The sequence below is a fragment of the Equus asinus genome, chromosome X, assembly GCF_041296235.1.
Source record: "Equus asinus isolate D_3611 breed Donkey chromosome X, EquAss-T2T_v2, whole genome shotgun sequence".
NCBI classification, from domain to species: domain Eukaryota; kingdom Metazoa; phylum Chordata; class Mammalia; order Perissodactyla; family Equidae; genus Equus; species Equus asinus.
In genome coordinates, this window is record NC_091820.1 from 50,191,354 (window position 1) to 50,215,308 (window position 23,955).

The following is a 23,955-nucleotide window of genomic DNA, read 5'->3' on the forward strand; positions in this document are numbered from 1 at the left end:
CATTTCTGAGATGAGAAAATAATAATAATAATAATAAATAACCATCATTTATAGAGCCTCTCCTAAATTACAGGCAATTTCCTGTACATTGCCTTATTTAATTCTCATGTCAACCCTGTGAAATCGGTACCATTAGTACCCAAGTTTTCCAGATGAAGAAATTGAGGCTCAGGGAAGTTAGCCTACTGAGCTGGTAAAGTGCAGAGCTGGGATTCGAGCTGAGCTTCTTTCTGATCCCAGAGGCAGTGTTTTTGTTTGCTTTTGTTTTGTTTTGTTTTGTTTTGTTTTTTGACCTTGGGATGGAGGGATGTTACTCTTGTCATTCCAGCAAGGCAGAGATAAAATCATGGAGAAGTCCAATCATTAGCTTCTAAGATGGGTCATTATAGCCCAGGGGATGTGTTATCACCTTCCTGGTCCTATTCTTGTATAACAAAAGAACCTTAGGTAGCCCTGTCTCTGCTCTGAGCCTCTGAAAATCTGCAGGTATGGGAACTGCCACTGATGAAAATGGGGAAGAGGCAACAGAAAAACAGGAACAGCAAGCAGTCCCTGGGCTAGATAGTAGACAAACACTTCTCAAACTTGAGTGGACATCAGAAGCCCCAGGGAGTTGATGCACATGCAGATTTCTGGGGCCCATCCTTGAGATTTTGATCCAGGGGTTTGAGCATGAGAGTGGAATCTGCATGCGTAATATGCTCCCCAAGTGATTCTGATGCAGGCTGTCCCTGGATTGCACTTTTTTCTTTACCTTTTATTGTAAAAAAAAAACCTCTCAAATATATAAAAAGTAGAGAGAGTAGTATAATAAACACTCACATACCTATCACCTAGATTTAATAATTATTAACATTCTACTGTATTTCCTTCACCAATTTTTTCTGAAGTATTTTAAATTACAAATATCATGAAATTTTACCTTATATGTTTAGTATGCATCTATTGAAATAAGAATTTTCTCCCTACATAGCCACAATACCATTATCAAAACTAACATAATTAACAGCAATTCCTTAATATCCAGACTGTGCTACTGAGAAATCTGTTCTAGACTTTCTTTCTTGGCTATGGAAATTATGTCTTTCCTCTGCCTTCACAGGAAGCAAAAGAAGAAGAAGGTGGGACACCAATCCTCAAAAACTAATGATTCATCATGCTTTCTAAATATATCTTCCATGCATCCCTGTCTCTGCAGTCCCACTGCTGCTGCCCTGGTTCAGACCCAGAACCTTGCTTACCTGGATTGTTGTAATAGCTTCCTACTGGTTTCCCTGACTCCTGATTCTTCCTCTTCCAATCTTCTCTTCATACAGTTGCCTTATGAATCAAATAAAGTTCCTCACTGAGCATTCATGGCCTTCCCTAATCTGCCTCCACCCTACTGATCTAACTTCATCTCCCACTTTTCTCCCACTCAGGCCCAATTTACCCACTTTGGAATATCGCCTCCTTCATGAAGCCTTCCCTGATTAAGCTCTCCCTCCTTTACTTCACCAGAGCACTGGGTCTATAGCTTTTTCCCCCTAGAGGTTTTTAATAGTTATTTCCATACTTGTCTTATTCTCCTACTTGCCAGACTGAGGCAAAGGGGCCCTGCCTCATTGGTATTTGCACCTCCCACTTGGGGGGCCTAGTCCAGCACTGCACTCCCAGCAGCAACCTCTAAAATTGCCCTATCAAATGGTCTGGAGTAGTGGAATATCTTGACCAAGGGACAAATGGACCATTTCACAAAGGTGCAGGGCTGCCCAACCCCAAGAGAGGCATCTCCAAGTGCTGGAAGCATCTGTGTTAATCAAGGGACAAGGAGGGAGGGTAGGAGGTGTGAGGAGAGAAAGGAAGTAACTGCTCCAGATTGGGAGTAGGAAGGAGAGGATAATTATTTGTTCAGAATTCAGCTATAAATCACCCAAACTCTGACTGGAATGTCATCTCAGCTCCTCTCCATACAGCCTACAAGGGTCAGCACTGGCCCACCTTAGTGAGAAGTGGCTTCCCCTTTCTCTGAGATTCTGGATATTGAGACCATACAGGTTAGAACTTAATTATTGTTTGCTGCTCCAGGAGTGCAGTGAGCAGGTCTTGAAGGCAAAGACCTCAGGGTTGGGGTCCTTGCCCCTCTGACCTCCTCTACAGCCTCTCTCTACCAATTCATAGCTGCTCTTCCCCTCTACAGCATGGCCTGGTCCAACGCTAAGCACATAGTTGGCCCTCAATAGATGCTGACTGACTGAAAGTCATTCCGAGTATTTCTCACTCTGTTCTTCTCTTCACTCGACACTCTCCCCCATATCAACCTCAACTTTTAACCTCCATAGCCCCATCTCTGGGTAAGGGAAGGGGGCTAGATAGCTCATTCCCACTGCTGCATGGTCATTTGGATTTGCAGGACTCTGTCATGGGAGCGGCATGGGCTCAGGCTGAGCAGCCCCTTCTCCACCACAGAGACTTCAGACTGGCCAAACCTGCCTGCCAGCTCCCTCATAAGGAGATTGAACTAAGCTGTTGTGAGGATTGAATGAGTTATATATATATCAACAAGAAAAATATCTGGCACAAATTACATATTATATAACTATTATTAGTTTTAAATATATTACTTTGATGCATATGATTTTAGGAAGTTTTCTTTAAAGACAATAGTGGGAAAATTTTTTTTCTATGATTCTAAGCTGAGTTATCTCATGAACCCAGACTGTAACCATTCATCCAGCCATTCTTGGCTCAGCCAAGAGGCAGCTGGCACCCCAAGTTCTAGCCACAAGCAAGGAAAGATTAGAGGAGAAAATTCTGGTTCATTCATTCCCAAGGGGCAAGACCAAAGCTCAACAAAACTCTCCGCTTCCTCTTAGTCTCATTACTAGTTTAGGGATCTCTCTCACCTCCCAAGCCTAGGAAGGCAAAAAGCCCCCCAGAGTCTTGGGAAGGAGAATGTAATGAGAGGCGAGAAGTAGATCCAAACCCAGGGAAAAATCACTCTGTGTTTCACGTACATGACCCAATGTGTCTCCATGGGGAACAGTGAATAGCCAGGCCTACTTTGTCCAGAATGAGGAGACAAGTGATCATAGGACAGGCAGGAGGAATGAAGACTGAAGGAAGAGAGCAGAACTACATTCTGGACACTAGCTCCCATACACTCTTAGTATAGGAGAACATGAGAAGTCTTGTGAATTTTCCTATATCTGAGGATTTTTAAACCTTTGTATAACTAAACACAGAGGACTTCCAGAGCTACCGCAGGACTTTGGCCTGTAGCCAGAACTCTTACTGGCTTACACCTCAAGTTATAATAGCCTAGGGCCAGCTCTAATGTCAGCACTCAGCATAAACACTTACCCTGGGGAATGCTTGCCATCCAGACATATATTCTTTTACACATCCTGTTCTTATCCCACTCTTTTGATCCAGTATCTGCTGTCCTTGGGAGATTAGAATTCTATAACTAGGAATGACAGAGCTTTTAGCGCCCTTAGAGATCACTTGGTCCCATCCTCATGGCACAGAGAGGGAAACCAAAGCCCAGAGAATTCAGGGGCCTGTCTATGGAGACAGAGCAAGACAGTGGAATAGCCAGTACTAGAACCCAACACTTTTGACTCCTAGTCCAATGCTCCTTTCACACTACCACACTGCCTCTTCCCTGACAGAATTAATAATAGTTAATATTTATTGTGGGCTTACTATGTGTGAGGCCTTGTTTCAAGTGCTTTACTGCATTAACTCGTTTAATCCTCATAATAAGCTGATGAGGTAGTTGCTATTATCCTGGTTTACAGAGGATGAGAAAGACCTGCTCTATTTATTCCCTATCTGTGAAGTGAGAATGGAGGCCAGAAGCCACAAAAGTCCACCAATGAGAGCCAAACTTTGCTGTTGGAGGGGAAGAACTGTGCTGCTAGAACCTGAGGGGCTGGGGGGTGCGGGGTGGTATACCTTAGTGTGAATCAATCACAGAACTTTCCCTAAAATCTAACTCAGATCAGACGGCATGCAAAAAGGGAGCTTTAATTGAGGGGAGGGGCAGAAGGTAAGAGAAGAGAGTAAAGATAGGGAACTGTGGAACTGGGGCACTTGGGAGTAGAGGGCAGAGGGATGGAACAAAGGCAGTGGGCAGTTAGAAGACCCTAGAGCTGGGCACTATGCCCCACACTCACCCATCTCCACCACCTATTTCCTGGAGTCAGACTCTCAGGACTCAGATGAGGCCTGTTGCCTTCCAAACCAGTAAAAACAAGAAGAATAAAAGACCAGGCCATCAGGGCTGAGTAGTAGGAGGAGCAGAGACCCAAGGCCACAGAACCCAATGCTTTCCCATCAGTCCTTTGCCTTCTCTTGCAGGCTGAGAGCGTGCCAGACACCTGTCTTACTGGCCTGGAGAATCATATGAGAACAGCCTCTTTTCCTGTTCAGGATTCTGCCAGAAGCCAAGACAGATGGGCAGGTAGCTTCTGTGCACCAGCCCCTGTTCTGCTCCAGAAACTCTTTTATTCCCTTTGTTCTGGCTGGCCAACTCTCCTCTGAAACCCCAGCTGGCTCTTTCTTCACCTCACCCCAGTCTCAAGCCTTGGCCTCCTGGCTCTTCCTCAGTCGGCTCCACAGGAGTAAAAATGGGAAAAGCAGGAAAGGCAAATGTGCTTTTGCCACTGGTTTGGGACTGGGAAAAAAATGACAGAGACTCTTGGCTAAAACTCGTCTTCAGGATTATCTGACTTTGACAATTATCATGACCCAGGCTCTGTAGCCTACATTCTCTTGTCCTCCAACCCGCAGCTCCCAAAAACCTCCCATCCCCAGGCCCACGAAGAGCAAAGGACTGACTATACAAGCTCTCCTACCTCTGGCTTCAAGGTTCTCAGCCTGAGAATCTAACCTTCCCTATCCCTCTTCATTTTCCAACAGCCCAGTCAGTCCCCGACCCCGTGAACCCCAGTCTAGCTTGCAGAATGGTAGTTATGAAAGCACTGAGACAGCAACAAGCAGGTTGGAGAATTAGGGAAGCAAGGAGGAAGGGAACAAATGGCTTGTTGGAGGGGACTTACTTCTGGGAGACCAGAGACAGTCTGGGGTAATGGTGCTCTGATCACTGCCTCTGATGAGCTATTATAAATAATTTCCTTCACATTCAGAGGGGAGTTCTAAAAGCTCAAGGATAAAGAGCAATTTAAAAACTTCATAATTTTTCCTTTCGTGAGTGCCTGTGTCACTCATCGATTTTCATCCTACCTCCCCTCACCCCATCTCTCTCTGTCTGCCTTTCCTCCCCTCTGTTTCTTTCCTCAGCCTTTAATTGGCCATCACGTGGACTGACGTATACCTGGGGAGAATTTCAATCTGTTGAATACATTTTCCCCTCCCTGTTCTTTTTTAAACCAGGGAAAATTCTTTCTGAAATGGACTAAACTGTGTTATTTTATTTTCATATGATCCTTAATAAGGCTTTCTTGAGCTCAGTTACATTTTACTTGAGTGTGGTCTTTAATTAGGTTTTCTATGATTCAGTTGCCCTAATAAAGGTATGAAGAAATGGGAGAGAGAGGCTAATTTATAAGGATGCTTTGAAGGCTAGCTTCAGGTACTAGGCAAGGACTGGCACCATCTGCTCATGGGTCCAAAAAGCCAGGAGTGACTTCAGATAGCAACTGTAACCTAGCTGTAAGCCCTGACAATCAAACTCAAGGAATGTGTAGTGAACCCCTATGATCCACTTGAGCCACTGACACTGCTCTTCCCACTCAAAACCCAGAAAGCCACGGCCCAGGGGGGCTTCCATAAAGGACTGTGGGAACTCGGGCTGTGCCTTCCTGCCTTCCTTCCTTCCTTCCTTCCCCCATTGGTCCCTGCCCCCACAGCCCTCAACTGGGATTGCTAAGGGAGAGAGGTTAGATTGTGTGCATTAACAATGGCCTTGGTGTCTGAGAACAAGCTCCAAAAATAGCCAGTCTGGAGAGGCAGGTCACAGAACCTGGCTGAAAAGTGCAAAGAGCACAAGTGTTGGGAGAGAAGTATGACAGAACGCCTAGGAATAGGTGAGAAGGATGTAAAAGCCATGTTTTGTGCATCTATCCTGCTTTTTGCCTAGAAAAGAGTGGTGGTGGTAGGGCTACCTGGAGAGACAGACTCATAAGAATGTCAGAACTAGAAAGACCTTTGGAGATTATTTAGCTAGTCTAGACCATCTCTTGGGTACCAGCCCAGAAGATGATCTCAGAGCCTAAGAAGTTCCACCAGGAGCATACTGGGCTTCCATGGAAGATGTGCTTTTGAAAATCACAAATCTAGTCCAATCCAGTGTTACAGACCGCAAATCAAGGCCAAGAGAGAACAAGCTACTTTTCCAAAGTCATGCCTGGAACTCAGGTCTCCTGACTTCTCAGAAAGCATTATTATAATCAGAAATACTTCATGCTTATGTAGCATTTTAGTTCTTTTTAAACTGTGTGTTCCCACAGATCATCTAATTTGCTCCTTCCTGTGGCAAGATCAGTATTATTTTCCCATTGTTTGACCAATGAGAACTTGAAGCTCAAAGTGCAGGAGCAAATTGTCCAAGGTGACATAACAATGTGGGTTCACTCACATTACACTCAGAATGACTGGCAAATCAGCAGCACCCAAAGCACCAATAGCACAGCAATAGCTCTGTAGGTTCCACCCATAGCCCCCTTCCATGCCTACCTCACTAAGTGATGCTCTTTATATCACGTATCTCAGAGAAATCATGTCTGTCGGCACTAAACACATCCCAGGTTGTTCCACCCTTCCCTCTGCCTCTATTGCACTGTACCCTGAGATCTTCAGATAAACCAGGGATTTCAAGGCAGATATGGAAAATCCATTCTTTAGGTACATGGGTCTGTGCTAATTTCCAGGCTAAATTCATCTATTTCTTCATTTTCTGAGTACCTAATGCTTAAGGCCCTTAGAGGGATGAAAAACAGAAACATAATACACACATGCATGTAACTAAGTAGACAGTGATAACTAGTTCACCTGTGTGAGAGCAAGAACCCAAGAGGGAGGAGGAAAGGAAAGGGCGAGAGAGAGAGAGAGAGAGAGAGAGAGACAGAGAGAGAGAGGGAGGGAGGGTAGAAATTTCAGAGAAGAGTGTACACCTGCTCTAAAGTATACCCGTTTTGAAGGAGCAGAATCTGGGACGTCCGTGTAGATGGGGCATTTGATCTAGGCCTTAAAGGATGATCAAAATTTGGCCATGTGGAAATGGAAGGAGGGAAGAACATTTTAGATAGAAAGCCTGAGGAAAAATTTGGTGTGTGCATGAAGAAAAGAAAGTTGCCAAATTTGGCTGGCATTCAGGAGTTTTAAACTAGAGTAGAAGGAATAGTAACAGAAAGGCATTTTGTTGTCAGATAGAGTTAGACTTAAGACTAAAGAGTTTGGACTATATTCTGTAAGTTGGACTGTTGACACCCCCAGATTTGTTTTAAGTGAGGAAGTGAGATCATCAGATTGTTTTTTTAAAGATCATTGGTCACTGTCCAGGAGAAATAATGAGAGCCTGAGGTAGGAGATGAGGTGAGGGGTTGAAAGGGAGCAATTTTCAGTTAGCAATAATAATGTTTTGGAAAAAATATTACGAGCTCTGCAATATCACCACTGCATAAAGATATATTAAAAAATGAAGAGCTCTCACAGATTCGTAGGCCAAATGCAAATAAGCCACAAATGGGCAAAGAATATGAAGAGATAATTTTACAGATAAAGAAATATAAATGGCCAATAAGCATTATTTATATGCAGTATGTATGGAAAATGTAAATGACTCAAAATGTCATACTTCATTCATAAGATATGCACAAAATAAAAGATGGCTTGTTGAATATATAGAGAGATGGACAGATGGATATGTGATAAAGCACATATAGTTAAATGTTAATGGTAGAATCTAGGTAGAGGAAATATGGGTGTTCACTATACAATTTTTTCAATTTTTCTATATGTTTGAAAATGTCTATTATAAAATGTTGTTGGGGGCAGAATTTTAAAGCATAACCCTTTTGGCACAACAATTCCACTTCTAGGAATCCACCTTCCAGAAATAGGTGCTCGCATGCACATAGGTAACAAACAGCCAAGGAGATACCCTACTGTAGCCTTGTGTGTTATAGGAAAGAATTGAAAACCACTTAACTGTCCATCAAGAAAGAAGGTTTAGGGGGCCAGCCCCATGACCCATGCTCCACTTCAGTGCTCCAGGGTTCACTGGTTCAGATCCTAGGCGCGGACCTACACACTGCTCATCAAGCCATGGTGTGGCAGCATCCCACGTAGAAGAACTAGAATGACCTACAATTAGGATATACAACTATGTACTGGGTCTTTGGGGAGATAAAAAAAAGCAAATTGGCAACAGATGCTAGCTCAGGGCCAATCTCCTAAAAAAAAAAAAGGAAGGAAGTTTAAATATATTATGGTGCACCCATACTATGAAATATTATACAGTTGTTTTAAAAAAATGAGGTAGATCTATATAATGACATGAAGAGATTTCAAAAATATATTGTGAAGTGAAAAAATGCAAATTGCAGAATTAAATGCAGAGCATGATCCATTTAAATTTAAAAAGAAAACTATTTGTATATGTATGTATATACTTTTGGACACACAAAAAAAGGACTAGAAGAACACACAGAAAATTGAACTGTATTTACTTCTGGGGAGGACAACTTGGAATGGGGAGAAGGATGAAAGGAACTTTCCCTTTTTTATTCTGTGTACTTCTATATAGTTTGAATTGTTTACAATATCATTGTATGTTACTTATTCCCCCAAGATTTTATCTGTTTGCCGTTCATTCATCTATTCATTTATTTGTCACTCATCTAAGTATTATCATTCTTTTATCTATTCATCAATCCATCTATCTAGCCATCTTATTTTTGGATGCATTTTCTTTCTTTTTTCTTTTTTTTTTAAGGAAGATTAGCCCTGAGCTAACATTTGCTGCCAATCTGCCTCTTTTTGCTGAGGAAGACTGGCCTTGAGCCAACATCCATGCCCATCTTCCTCTACTTTATATGCGGGACGCCTACCACAGCATGGCTTGCCAAGCGGTGCCATGTCCGCACCCGGGATCTGAACTGGCGAGCCCCGGGCTGCTGAAGCGGAACGTGTGCACTTAACCGCTGCGCCATCGGGCTGGCCCCCTGGATGCATTTTAAAGTAAGCTGCGGTATTACTCTTATCTTTAAAAAGACAATAAAAGACATCACCATTGATTATACAGACTTAGTAGCTAAGTAAATCGGGGATGGCGTGGTGTACGTTGGATGCTAGGAAAAGGAAGATAAAAATGGTTCTGGGGTTCACTGAGAAGGCAAAGAGCCCGGGAGCTGCCCTCTGCATGGAGAAAGTGAAAAAGAGCCCCAATGTGCCAGGTGTTAAGGGGAGAGCAATGGTCACCGGAAATCTGAGAAGGAAGTGTTGGTGGAGGATGGAAAAGAAGGGAAGAGAGATAAGGGGTTTGAGAAAGGAAATATCAAAAGAATTCAGCTCCATGACACTCCTACTGACCCTCTGCTACCAAGGACAGGGGTCCTGGGATGGAAATCACTTTCCAAAGGCAACATGCAGCAACACAAGGCCACTGTTCAGAAACCACTAAGTCGGGAGAGCTGTACACACTGCCTCTGGTCTCTTCCCCCTCCACAGAGTTTCATTCCCCGCTACAAAGGTTTTTGTTTTGTTTTGTTTTTTTAATCCCTCAGTTCAAAATAGACCCGGCTCTTGGTCTAAAATAGATGTATTCATCCATAGAGGATCCAAGTCATATATCTTTCATAGATCTTTAGAGCTAGAAAGGACCTGAAGAATTATTGAGGCCAACCTCTCCTACTCTCATACTACAGGTGGAAAAACTGAGGCTCAGAGAAGGAAAGGGACTTGATAGAACCAAAGTCTTTTGACTCCCAGGTCAAGGTTCTTTCCCTCTCTGCAGTAGGATTGGCTGGGCTTCTCCAATATCACCAGCTGTAGTTCAGAAACCTGGATCCACACTTGATCCCACTGGTGGTCTCCAAACCCTTTTTCTGAATGGAGTAAATCATTAAGTCAAGTCACATGATCTGGAAGACTTTGCCCTCCCCTGCCCTTCCCCAACCCCTCACTAAGTCCTCTGTCCATCAGCCACAGACAGTCAAATGAGGATTACACTCAATCCACTGGCCACCTCCTCTACCATCTCTCAGCAGCCACCAAGGCCAGCCACACTGGCTCCTAGCAAAGGGCCAGACCCATGCACAGTTCATCGGTAGCTATCTCAAGGACGGGCCACTCCAGCCCTATAGTGCTTCTTCTCCATTGGCATCAGGAGGCACTCTCTGCAACCAGCAGGCCATTTGCTCAAGTTCCCCGAGAGCAGTACTTCCACCCCTCGAATGTCTGAGTAGAGTGGAGATTGGGTAAGTCATAGCTCATTACAACAGGCTCTACTAAGTGTCGTGACTATTTGCTCACCAGCACTGCTCAGATCACAAACCAGGCATGGCTGCTCTTGCCTTACCAGGAGCAGATACAGAATGCCTGGGTCTGGTGTTCAAGGGCTCCCTTTGCAACCTCAATTTCTATTTCCTTTTTTTGGCACAGTAGTTACACGAGCCACTAGCTGTCCCCTGCATATCCAGCACCCCCTTACCTTCATGAGAGCATACATGTTATTCACTTGCACAGGAAAGCTCTGTCCTAGCCTCTGCTGTCCTGCTCTGTTAGTGTAAACCCTACCGACGGTCCTTCAGGACCCACCACAAATGCCTCTTGAGGACTCACCCAAACCAGAAATACTCATCTAATAAGAAGAGGCCTTAAAGTTGCATGGCTCAGGAGGTAGGCTACGTGAACAGCTGAGATTAGAACCCAGGGCTCCTGAACTTCTAGTCCAGTGTATTTTCCCCTGCTCCACATGGCTTCTGCATTTTATGCATCAAGCCCCCACCCACCAAGAAAGCACCTTTCTGCCTTGTAATATGGTCTATGGTCCTTGTGGCCACCTTTCCCACAACAGACTTGAAGCTCCCTAATGGCAGGAGCCTATTTTATCCAGTCCTTTCTGCCTTCATCTCCAATTGCTCAGCACAATGCACCAAACCAGCAGATGCTCCATACTTTTGTACAACAGGCCAGGGCAATTGCCCTGATGGTGACCAGAAAGCAATGCAGCTGCCATAAGAAAATCCAAGCCACATCAAAGCGGGCCCTGAGTTTTTACGCTTCAGAGACCTTGGCTGTTCAGAAACACTGCAGCCATTAAAAACCTATCTTAATTGAATGGACATTAGAGTCACACCTTAGCCAATGAAACAAAGGAGTGGCATCTTAGTTCCCCTGCAGGGGCCCATCTTCAAGATGCTATGGAGCTCTGATTCTACAACTCCCATAAATATGAGTGTGCAAGAAACCAAAGCCTAGTTTCTTTGTTTTAATTTTTATTTTTGCTGGTCAAAGGAATCTTTTGATTCCCAGTGAAGTCCAACTCCCTGGCTTTACAGATGGGGGACTTGAGGTTCAGAGAGATGCTGGGACTTCTCTAAAGTCACAACATGAGTAGGTGACAGAATCTCTTAATTCCTTGTGCAAGACTCTTTCAACTCCACCAAATCAACAGGTGCTTGTCACCAACCTCATCTTAACCTGGATTCAGAAAGAGCTGTCGCCTGGATGAGCACAGTGTCTCCTTCCCAAGGGGGTCTCATTTTTCTGTTTCAAACATCTTGTCCTTGACTACCAGGCTACCACACACACACACACACACACACACACACACAGGTCCCTTTCTTGTCAAAGGAAGGTGTCTCTAGTTGCCCACACTGAACCAGTGTAGGCTTTCAAAAGCTCAACCTTCCCTCTAGGTATCCACCTGGAACGATTATCCTGGAGTTAAATGTGCATTTCTGCCAACCTAGTAGTTATCCAGAGAAGCTGCTTTTGCAAGCTGCCTAAGTGTAACCCTTTCTTACCAAGCCTGAGTCTTCAACCTAGGGAATCACAGCATGGATACAGTGAGGAACCTGGACCAGGAGATCCCAGGGTCTCAGGTTCTTTCTGCTCTTAAAAAAAATCCCTGATCCCTTAATTTAGGATTCTGAATGCTCAGGGTCTGAAAAGGCCTATTAATCACATAGTACAAATCCCCACATGAGGCCTGAGTATCTTCCACAATATAGCAGTCATGTGGTTCTTCCACCTCTTTTCTGCTTAAGGGTCTCCAGTGACCCTACCACCTTCCGGTCATTCCATTTCATCATTCAACAGATCTCAGCCTTGCCCAGCGTTAAGCGGGATAATTTATGTAAAGTACTTAGTAAAATGCCTGATATACTGTAAAAGCATTCCTCCTTCCCACTTAGAAACTGCTTCCTTACAATAAGCTTAATTTCTGCCCCTTGGTGGCTTCCATCCTGTTGAATTCAGACCCATCCTGGGTTTTCCCTTTCTGGGGTCACAAAGGGCAAATGCAATCCTTTTCCACAAGACAGCTTTGCAGACATTTGAAGAGAGTACTCCTGCCCTGCTTCCCTTCCCTCACAATGATTCATTGCAAGACTACCCTCCACCCATCCAGATTCATCTTCTTGCAGATAGGCAGCTATGGTTGGCCTCACTTTCTACAAAATAGTGACATTTGTCACCGGAGATTGTCACTCGGGTCTCTGCCTGGAGAGTCGGGCCTACAGAAGTGTACTTACACTGTGACCTGAAGCCCCTTACAGGGCAAGCAAAGAGTGAGCTGAGCTCTACACCTCCAGGCTGCCAAGTGTCAAGTGTCCTAAAGCCTGAGGTCAGGCCCTCAGGGGAGTTAACAGCATTCTGCTGCCATTGGTAGCTTCCCTGCTCCCTGCCCTTGGCTCTTCACCTCCCCCACCTCCTCTCTTCCCGACTCTTCAGGAGTGGGTAAGGTTTTACCCCACATCCTTAAATCCGTAAGCTTGCTTGTGACCCATGCAAACTGGCTGTTGGGCTATGAGTCGAACCAGGCAGGTGCCCCCACTCAACTCCCTACCCTGTTGTGCCACAGTGGTCCCTGTTAGGCTCCCTGAATAGGTCCCTTTTCTGCAACTTTCCCCAAGCTGGCGGCAAAATTGGGCCTTTCTCCTGGTACCACAGGCACTAGTTCAGCAGGGAGCGGAGTTACCTTGTGAGCAGCAGCGCTCCGTAGGACCACTAGACTGGTGAGTGGGAGGGTCTGCATCTAAGCTGAGCTCACTTGGCCACGCTGTGCCACAAAGCGGTCAGGGCCGCCGGTGACACGCTGGATGGAGTCCCGCGTCCTGCGAAGCCTTGAGCGGCATGAACCCACTGACGGGCGGCCAGGCTAGCGTGGGCAGGCGGTGGCTAGCGCAGCAGCGCCTTCGGAAGGCGTGCCACTTGGGCGGAGCGCCGCTGGCCGCCGCCTCGCCAGCCCAAGCAAGAGAGCCGCCGCGTTTCTGGCCCCCAAACTCACCTTGCAGGCCAGTGGCCGCCCTCAATAGTTTACCGGAGCTCCTGGGGGCGCTGGCGGAGTTGCACGGGGCGCCAGCTAGGGGCCAAAGAGGCCTTCACTGAACTGAGACGCTCCCTGGCTGCTGCCCCTCGCCAGCGACTTGCCGTCAGGGCGGCGAGTTCTTTGGGTCACAATTGGCGGAAGATGGAGCTGAAGAGACGAGCGAAGGGGGTGGGAGCTGATGGAGGAGGGGCCCCAACTCTGAAGTTCAGATCGGAACTCTGCTGCAAGGCCCAGAGGAGGCTGGACTAAGGCCAATGCACACTCCCTCCCGGACTCCCCAGAGGCGGATTTGGGCGACCTCGCTAAGCCGGAGCTGGGGGAGGCAAAGGGGGTGGCGAGCGAGTGTGCACGCCAAAGCAAGGGCGCCTCGAACCTGTTGCGCGCTAATGCCCACCCCACTTATCCCCGCCCGCTCGGGTCTCGCAGCCTAGCTTGCTGGGGTCAAGCTCCGACTTGTAACCCAAACATTTCATCAGCCTAACTGCTGAGCTCTGGGGAGCAAACAGCCAGGACGCCAGGCTAAGGGGTCTTCCCTTTTGCAGGCCTCGCCTAGGGGGCACCTTTACCGGCCACTGGAGAGGCTCGCTGAGTGCCACACCCTAGCCTCGGGCCCCCGCCTCGCGTCTGGGAGAGGCCTGGCCGACTTGGCGTTGAAACGGGAGGCTGTGTGAGGAGGGCGGGACCGACTGTTCACAACCTTTTTCCCGGATCCATTCAATCCACTCCTTGCAGTTTCCTGGCTATTGCGACACCCCCAGGAGAGCAGATTCCCCGCATGTTAATCACAGTGTGCGTTTTTTTAACCCCCCTCCCTCTTTTTAATTAGCTCTGTAATCACATGCTTCTGACCAACAACCCTAGGGTGGTTGAGAAAGGACAGCTCGGTTAGCTGGGAACTCGAATGGTGCTTTCCCTCAGCTCTTGCCAGGTGTGTACTAAGATGAAGGAGCATTGCCTCCTGGAGATCAGGCCTCCTGGCTAGGGAATCCGAGTCCTTGCTTGCTAGGTGGGAGGGATTGACTTTAGAATTTTACAGGAGGGTTCAATGAACATGCCTCTGTTTTTAAATAGAGAAATTAGGTCGATCAGCCTGGCAATTATACTAATAAATCTGTATAACGTGTGAACGACATGAGGGGAGCCATAAAAAAATAGAGCTGGAGCAGCCATTTCAGAGGAATTGCCTTGCACATCTTGTTTTCTTTATCTTCCAACTGGACCAAACCACCAACATTCTGAGAAGTCAGTAAGGACAAGAATATCTCGTTTGGAAGTACTGAGGAAATTGGATTTTCATGATGACTTAATCTTTAACCAATCAATGAATAACAAGTCTAGCCTTTTGCCTGATGATCAAATCTCAAGCCAATCTATGAAGTACAAACCCAGCCTTACCTCATCTAGCACCAATGAACTCTTCTTTAATACAACTTACCTCATCTTCCTCCTTTTTTCTCATAAAAACCCTAAACCCCTCTTCCGTAATCAGGATGCTATTTGGATTTCCACCTGATTCTGTGCTCCCCTAACTGCAATTCTTTGATCCCAAATAAAGTCTTTGCCTCTTAAACTAGTTTCTGGTTTTGTAGGTTGACATATGATGTCAGAAAGTGGGACCTGAAGCGGTATTACCTTTACAAACCAGTGTCCCCTGGAAACCAGTTTGGTACCAACAGGAGTCCCCTTGTGTGCTCACTACCTCCACAGACTTCCAATCATGAGTTCTCTCAGGTTCTGACCTCCCTCTCTTCTGGTTGAGGTCTGTGCCTTTCTCTGAGATTCTGGGGGCAATATCCCAATCTGGGGTCAACTGACTAGAGACAATTGTCTCCAAGCCTACTCACAAATTTTGCCGACTGGAAGAGTTTCCCTGTTTGGGCTACTTTACAGCAGCTCACAGCTATTGCCGCCTGGAAGGGTTTCTCTGTTTGAGCTGGCTATGGCTGCTGCTGAGGGTTTATTCTCTATCTGGTGGGTGCTCAAACTCTGTCTTTTGTGTTATTTGTCCAAATAGCTGTAGCCAGCAGATCAGAAGCACAGGTAATAACCTAAGGCTTACAACTGGTGTCTCTTTGTCTCTTTGTCCCACTGTGCTTTAACATGGGAATTTCATCTTCTAAAAGCTCCTGAGAAGGTCTTCCCTCAGGAACTCCAGCTGGGTTTATATTTAAGAACTATGGTCCTTCCTCGTAAATTTTTGTCCCAGTGGACTGATAATACTAAAGATTATTTAAAATTATAGTTGCCACTTGGGGGCTCCTTTCAGCTTCCAAAACTTGTCTTTTTGTGCCCTGAGAATTGTGGACCAGACAAATTGAATATAATCTTTAATTTCTAAAGATCAAGTGTGCCACTTTCCAGCACAAATGCTTAAAAACTATAGTTGTTGAAGGTGTAAAATTTGCAAAAAGCAGCAAAATCTTACTAAGCTTTTTTCATATTCTGAGAGCTTGGCTTGGTAACCAACAGATTGGGGCCCCAAAATATCGTCGGACAGAAATACGGGTTACACCCCATTTGTGGCCACCAGATATGGCTGGACATAAATGTGGATTGATCTCCATTTGCAGCTAGAGTTCTACCAAATTGCTGCAAGCCCTCAGGGGAATTACATTAACCATTAGAAACAACCTTCCAATGAGGTAAGATCATTTAAGAAGTGCACTTAAAAGCAAAGGTTTCAAAATTCCAAAATAGCCTTATTGAAAGTTCTGTTGCAAAAAGCTAATGAAAAATTAAGATATGAGAGGTACTTAAAAGAAAAGACTATAAAAAAGTCTGTTAAGTTAATGCCTTTACAGACACCCCCATATCTACCTTCGAAGGAGAACCCCATATGGGCCCTTCCCAGAGTTAATGAAACTGAGAGATTCATTATCAACAACTGCTATGTTGTTCCTGTAAACAGCCAGGGGGAAATCAAAACTGAAAATTAATGGAATTGCCAGAAATATTAACTGTTTCTCCCAGCTGAAACCTAACAAAACATTTGAAAGGATTTAGTAACTTAAGATCAGAACTTTGGCCAAATTAGAAGCTGATATTCAGATCCTGATAGGAATTTTTTTAGGCCTTCTTCCATAAGTTAAAATAAAACTATGTACCCAGGGGGAAAAAACAAATTAAGGATAATGTAATTGGATGGGTATGTCACTCCTTTGATAAGCAACTAACCTCCCCTGTTTATCTCAAAAAGCTTGTAACCTTTCCAGGAACTGGTATCTGGAACATCCCCAATTCCTAAGACTGAAGAAACAAAACAGGAAAAAAAGAGGCAAATGGCTGTAAAAGCACCTTTGCCCAAAATCTAGCATCTTAAGTGTCTTCTCCACAAATATTAGTAGAAAAAACACCTTAGCTATTTAAGCAGATAACCTTAATTTATTCCATCTGCCAGAAACAAAATTTGGATCCAACTATTCTTTCATAACTGGTGAGCTTTGTATTACTGTACCTGATTCATGGCAGTAATTTTAAAACAATAGCTATGGGGTCTCTATGTATGCATGTCTCTATATTTGTATGTTATATATGTGTGTTATTTTTCTATCTCCAGATGGCATAATTCCTAAAAGAGGTCTATTTAATTGGGTAATGTAAGCACTTATATAAATTATTTCTAAATATAATAGAAACTAACCCAAATGTTTTTCAAGTTATCTTGATATAAAACTTTTGTTCTACCTAGGTTTACTCAATTCAAACAAATTCATGTTATCTCTGTTACAAAATTTGTCAGCAAGAAAAAAATAAGATGATAGCTAATTGCTTTAATGATTCATGAAATTTTCATGAATAATCTAAGTATGAATGTTAAGAACAAATAAGTTATATAGATGTTAATGAAATAAGAATTTTTAGGTGCAGTGATTATATTTATAGTATGACTTAAAAATACCTTCCAAAACCTTTTGGTAACTTGAAACCTAGAGTTCTGCTAAGTTAAGTTAAATAATATAAATTTATTATCTAGATTACTTCCGTAAGATAAAATATTAGACATTAATTGCTAAAAAAGTGTAAGTTTAACTACTCTTGGCTTCTTATTACAGAAAAACTAAAAGATGTTTGGATCTATTGGTAAAAATGTCTTGTGCCATGTTAAAAAAAATTATGCTGTGAGAAAATGTATGTTTTCTGTAAAAGAAAGTGTAAAGAATGGAAATGTTTTTGCTAAGAAAGTAGATTTTGCATTAAAGTAAAATGGGTTATAGGAAAAAGGAAAGGACAAATTCTGGATGTAAAAAAAGTAGAAGGTTTGTGGAAGAGGAACCCTGAGAAAAAGTTTTGTGCATGGTCAAGCTGGCTAAGGTTGGAATGACTTTAATTAGTAAGTGAATTTTAATATCAAAAGTAAGCTAGTGCATGGGGCATGGCCCCATGGCCAAGTGGTTAAGTTCACATGCTTTGCTTTTGTGGCCCAGGGTTTCACCCGTTCAAATCCTGTGCATGGACATGGTACCACTCATCAGGCCATGCTGAGGTGGCGTACAACATGCGACAACTAGAAGAACCCACAACTGAAAAATATACAACTGGCTGGCCCAGTGGTGCAGCAGTTAAGTGTGCATGTTCCGCTTCAGTGGCCCAGGGTTTGCTGCTTCGGATCCCAGGTACAGGCATGGCACCGCTTGGCAAGTCATGCTGTGGTAGACATTCCACATATAAGGTAGAGGAAGATGGGCATGGATGTGAGCTTGGGGCCAGTCTTCCTCTTCAAAAACAGGAGGATTGGCAGCAGTTATCTCAGGGCTAATCTTCCTCAAAAAAAAAAAATATATATATACACAACTACGTCCTGGGGGGATTTGGGGAGAAAAAGCAGGAAAAAACAGGAAAACTGGCAACAGTTGTTAGCTCAGGTGCCAATCTTGAAAAAAAGCAGGAAGCTATAGGTGACGTCAGCAACATGGCAGAGTGAGCTCACCCAGGACTCTCTCCCCTCCAAACTACAACCAAGAGGAACAATTGAATTTAAACCAAAAATTCTAATAACAAAGAGATCATCAGAGACCCACAGCAGCCAAACGATGCAGGGTGGAGAGGCTGGAGCCACCCTCAGAGGAGCCGGAACCAGGTAAGAGAGAACTTTGCTCCCTCCCCTAGAGACTGAGATCACTGCCGTGGGTGAGGGAAGCAGCAGGAGAAGGGTCATGCATCCACAGCATCATCCAGGACTCCCACCACCTGTACGGCAGCAACCCTCTAACGGGGGAAAGCTTTTGCCTAGGGGGACCCCATCAAGCCAGGGCCCCAGGAAACCAGAGAGTGAGAGCTGATCGGAATCCAGGTCTGTGCATGAGAGAAAGTGCCCCTCCTCCCCCAACCCATGTTGCATGCCGCCATCGCAACTGAAAGCGGAGGGCTGAGAACGCACGGCTCTCAACCCCCATCTAGTGGCAACAAGATGTAACTGCAACAGAATAATAGCGTCATGCGCAAAAACTGCTCCTCTACCATCCAGCAATTTATAAAAGTCCAGACCAGAAGGAAAATAATAAAAACACAGAATTAAGTCCTGAGGGTTTGGAAATAGGTAAACTAAGTGGAAATGAGTTCAGAGTGGCTATCATCAAAAAATTCAATGAGGTAAAGGGAAATATAGAGAAACAAGTCAATGAGTTCTGGAGTTACTTCACAAAAGAGATTGAAACTATAAAGAAGAATCAATCAGAAATACTAGAGATGAAAAATACAATGGATCAGATAAAACAGAATATGGGTTCCCTGAATGCATGTGTAGACACCATAGAGGAGAAAATTAGCATAATCGAAGATAGACAGGCTGAATGGCTCCAGACAGAGGAAGAAAGAGAAATAAGAATTTAAAAAATGAAGTAAACATCTGAGAAATAGCAGTCTCAATGAGGAAATCCAATTTAAGAATTATCAGAATCACTGAGGATGTGGAAAAGGAAAATGGAACAGAAAGGGTGCTCAAAGAAATAATAGAAGAAAATTTCCCAAATCTAGGAATTGAGGGAGAAATGTGTGTGGACGAAGCTTTCAGATATCCTAGATTTGTCAATGTAAAAAGACCTACTGCAAGGCATATAATAGTAAAAATGACAGAGATGAATGAAAAAGAATCAATACTCAGGGCAGCAAGGCAGAAGAAAATAACCTACAAAGGAACTATCAGATTTTCAGCGGATTTCTCCACAGAAACCTTACAAGCTAGGAGAGAACAGAATGACATATTCGAAATTTTAAAGGATAAAAATCTTCAGCCAAGAATACGCTATCCAGCAAAAATATCCTTCAGATTTGAGGGAGAAATTAAACCTTTTCCAGAAAAACAAAGGCTAAGAGACATTGTGGCCAAAAGACCTCCACTACAAGAAATCCTCAAGAAGGCTTTCATACCTGAAAAAAAAAAAAAAAAGGAGAAAGGGGTCACAAAACACAGAGTAGGGAGACAAATAGATAGAATCAGAATAGGATAGCAAATATTCAACTATAGCATTAGGATAAAGGGAAGGAAACCACCAGAGCAAAGACGATCTTATCAATCTAACCACAAACTCACAACACGAGTTGGGATAAGAGATGAAAATAATAATTTAGTTGGGGAAGAGGAAAGGGACTAAATCAGTCTAGGCCAAGGAAGTAAGAGACCACCAGAAAATGGACTATATTATATACGAGATTCTGAATACAAACTTCAGGGTAGCCACTAAACTAAGAAACAGAACAGAGACAGAAAACATAAATAAGGAAAAAACTAAGAAACCCAGCATAAGAAATTGCAGAAGTCAATGGGTATGCTAAAACACACAGCACGAGAAACAAAGGCAATGCAGGAAAGCCAGAAAATGAGTGACAGAATCACAGCATTAAGCCCTCATACATCAATAATCCCCCTCAAGGTAAACAGAGTGAACTCTCCAATAAAAAGACACAGAGTGGCAAAAAGGATTAAAGAACAAGATCCAACAATTTGTTGCCTCCAGGAAACACATCTCAGCTCCAAGGACAAACACAGGCTCAGAGTGAAGGGGTAGAAGACAATACTCCAAGCTAATGGCAAACAAAAGAAAGCAGGTGTTGCAATACTTACATCAGACAAACTAGACTTCAAGCTAAGGCAGGTAAAGAGAGACAAAGAGGTACAATATATAATGATCAAATGGACACTCCATCAAGAAGAAATAACGCTTATAAATGTCTATGCACCCAACACAGGAGCACCAAAGTTCATAAAGAACTATTAACAAACCTCAAAGAAGATATTAAAAATAACACAATAATAGTAGGGGACCTCAACACGCCACTCACATAATTGGACAGATCATCCAGACAGAAAATCAAGAAGGAAACAGCGGAATTAAAGGAAAAGCTAAACCAGTTGGACTTAATAGACATATATAGAACACTCCATCCAAAAACAGCAGAATACACATTCTTCTCAAGTGCGCATGGAACATTCTCAAGGATAGACCATACGTTGGGAAGCAAGGCAAACCTCTACAAATTTAAAAAAATTGAAATAATAACAAGCATCTTCTCTGATCATAATGCTATAAAGCTAGAAATTAATTACCAAAAAAAGCTGAGAAAGGCACACGGATGTGGAGACTAAACAATATGCTATTGAACAAGCAATGGATCATTGAAGAAATTAAAGAAGGAATCAAAAAATATCTAGAGACAAATGAAAATGATAACATGCCATATCAACTCATATGGTATACAGCAAAAACTGCATTAAGAGGAAAATTCATTGCAATACAGACACATCTTAAGAAACAAGAAAAATCCCAAATAAGCAATCTTACACTACACCTAACTGAATTAGAGAAAGAAGAACAACCAAAGCCCAAAGTCAGCAGAAGGAGAGAAATAACAAAAATCAGAGCAAAAATAAATGAAATTGAAACAAAAAAGGCAGTAGAAAGGATCAATGAAAGAAAGAGCTGGTTCTTTGAGAAGACAAAAAAAATTGACAAACCCCTAGCCAGACTTGCAAAGAAAAACACGGAGAAAGCTCAAACAAACAAAATCAGAAATGAAAGAGGAGAAATAACAGACTCCACAGAAATACAATGGATTATAAGAGAATACTATGAAAAACTATATGCCAACAAAATGGATAACCTAGAGGAAATGGATAAATTCTTGGACTCCTACACTCTCCCAAAGCTCACTCAAGAAGAAGCAGACAATTTGAACAGACCAATCACAAGGAAAGAGATTGAAACAGCATTCAAAAGCATCCCAAAGAATAAAACCCCAGGACCAGATGGCTTTCCTGAGGAATTCTACCAAACCTTCAGAGAGGATTTAATACCTATCCTTTTCAAGCTATTCCAAAAAATTAGGGAGGATGGAACACTTCCTAACAGATTCTATGAGGCCAACATCATGCTGATACCAAAACCTGACAAGGACACCACGAAAAAAGAGAACTACAGTCCAATATCACTGATGAACATAGGTGCAAAAATTATCAACAAAATTTTGGCAACCTGAATTCAGCAATTCATCAAAAGGATCATACATCACGATCAAGTGGGATTCCTACCAGGGACACAGGGATGGTTCAACATCTGCAAATAAATCAATGTGATACACACATCAACAAACTGAGGAATAAAAATCACATGATCATCTCAATAGATGCAGAGAAAGCATTTGACAAGATCCAACAGCCATTTATGATAAAAACTCTGAACAAAATGGGCATAGAAGGGAAATACCTCAACATAATAAAGGCCATATATGACAAACTCACAGCCAACATCATACTCAATGGGCAAAAACTGAGCGCCATCCCCCTGAAAACAGGGACGAGGCAAGGATGCCTTCTATCACCACTCTTATTCAACATAGTATTGGAGGTCTTGGCCAGAGCAATTAGGTAAGAAAGAGGAATAAAAGGAATCCAAATAGGGAGGGAATAAGTGAAACTCTCGCTGTTTGCAGACGACATGATCTTATATACGGGAAACCCCAAAGAATCCATTGAAAAACTGTTAGAAGTAATCAACAACCACAGCAAAGTTTCAGGGTATAAAATCAATTTACATAAATCAGTAGCATTTCCATACTCTAATAACGAACTAACAGAAAAAGAACTCAAGAACACAATACCATTCACAATCACAACAAAAAGAATAAAATACCTGGGGGTGAATTTAACCAAGGAAATGAAAGACCTATACAATAAAAATTACAAGGCTTTTCTGAAAGAAATGGATGACGACATAAAGAGATAGAAAGGCATTCCATATACATGGATTGGAAGAATAAGCATAATTAAAATGTCCATTCTACCTAAAGCAAGCTACAGATTCAATGCTATCCCAATCAGAATCCCAATGACATTCTTTACAGAATTAGAACAAAGAATCCCAAAATTCATATGGGGCAAAAAAAGACCCCGAATTGCTAAAGCAATCCTGAGAAAAAAGAACAAAACTGGAGGCATCACAATCCCTGACTTAAAAACATACTACAAAGCTACAGTAATCAAAACAGCATGGTATGGTACAAAAACAGATGCACAGATCAATGGAACAGAATTGAAATGCAAGAAATAAAACCACACATCTATGGACAGCTTATCTTTGACAAAGGAGCTGAGGGCATACAATGGAGAAAAGAAAGTCTTTTCAACAAATGGTGCTGGGAAAACTGGAAAGCCACATGTAAAAGAATGACAATTGACAATTCTTTCTCACCATTCCCAAATATAAACTCAAAATGGATCAAAGACCTAAAAGTGAGATCTGAAACCATAAGGCTTCCAGAAGAAAATGTAGGTAGTACACTCTTTGACATGAGTATTAAAAGGATCTTTTCAGACACCATGTCTTCTCAGAAAAGGGAAACAATAGAAAGAATAAACAAATGGGACTTAATCAGACTAAAGAGCTCCTTCAAGGCAAATGAAAACAGGATTGAAACAAATAAACAACCCACTAACTGGGAAAAAATATTTGCAAGTCATACATCCGACAAAGGCTTAATATACATAATATATAAAGAACTCACACAATTCAACAACAAAAAATCAAACAACCCGATCCAAAAATGGGCAGGAGACATGAACTGACATTTCTTCAAAGAAGATATACAGATGGCCAATAGGCACATGAAAAGATGTTCATCATTGCTGGTCATCAGGGAAATGCAAATCAAAACTACAATAAAATATCACCTTACACCCATTAGAATGACAAAAATAGCTAAAACTGATAGTAACAAATGTTGGAGAGGTTGTGGAAAAAAAGGAACCCTCATACACTGCTGGTGGGAATGCAAACTGGCTCAGCCACTATGGAAAACATTATGGAGATTCCTCAAAAAATTAAAAATAGAACTACCATATGACCCAGTTATCCCACTACTGGGTATCTATCCAAAGAGCTTGAAGTCAGCAATTCCAAAAGTCCCATGCACCCCAATGTTCATTGCAGCATTATTTACGATAGCCATGATGTGGAAGAAAC

The 23,955-nt window shown here is 43.0% G+C and overlaps 1 protein-coding gene across 3 annotated transcripts in view; it reads right to left on the reverse strand.

Moving 5' to 3' along the window:
* The window catches only part of ARHGEF9 (Cdc42 guanine nucleotide exchange factor 9), a 332,248-nt gene extending 318,650 nt beyond the window's left edge, over positions 1–13,598 (reverse strand). For all 3 annotated transcript variants that reach the window (XM_070501918.1, XM_070501917.1, XM_070501916.1), the window contains exon 1: positions 13,460–13,598. The gene's annotated coding sequence lies outside the window, so the exon portion shown is untranslated. The remainder of the gene's footprint in view (positions 1–13,459) is intronic.
* Between the last annotated feature and the right edge of the window lie 10,357 nt (positions 13,599–23,955).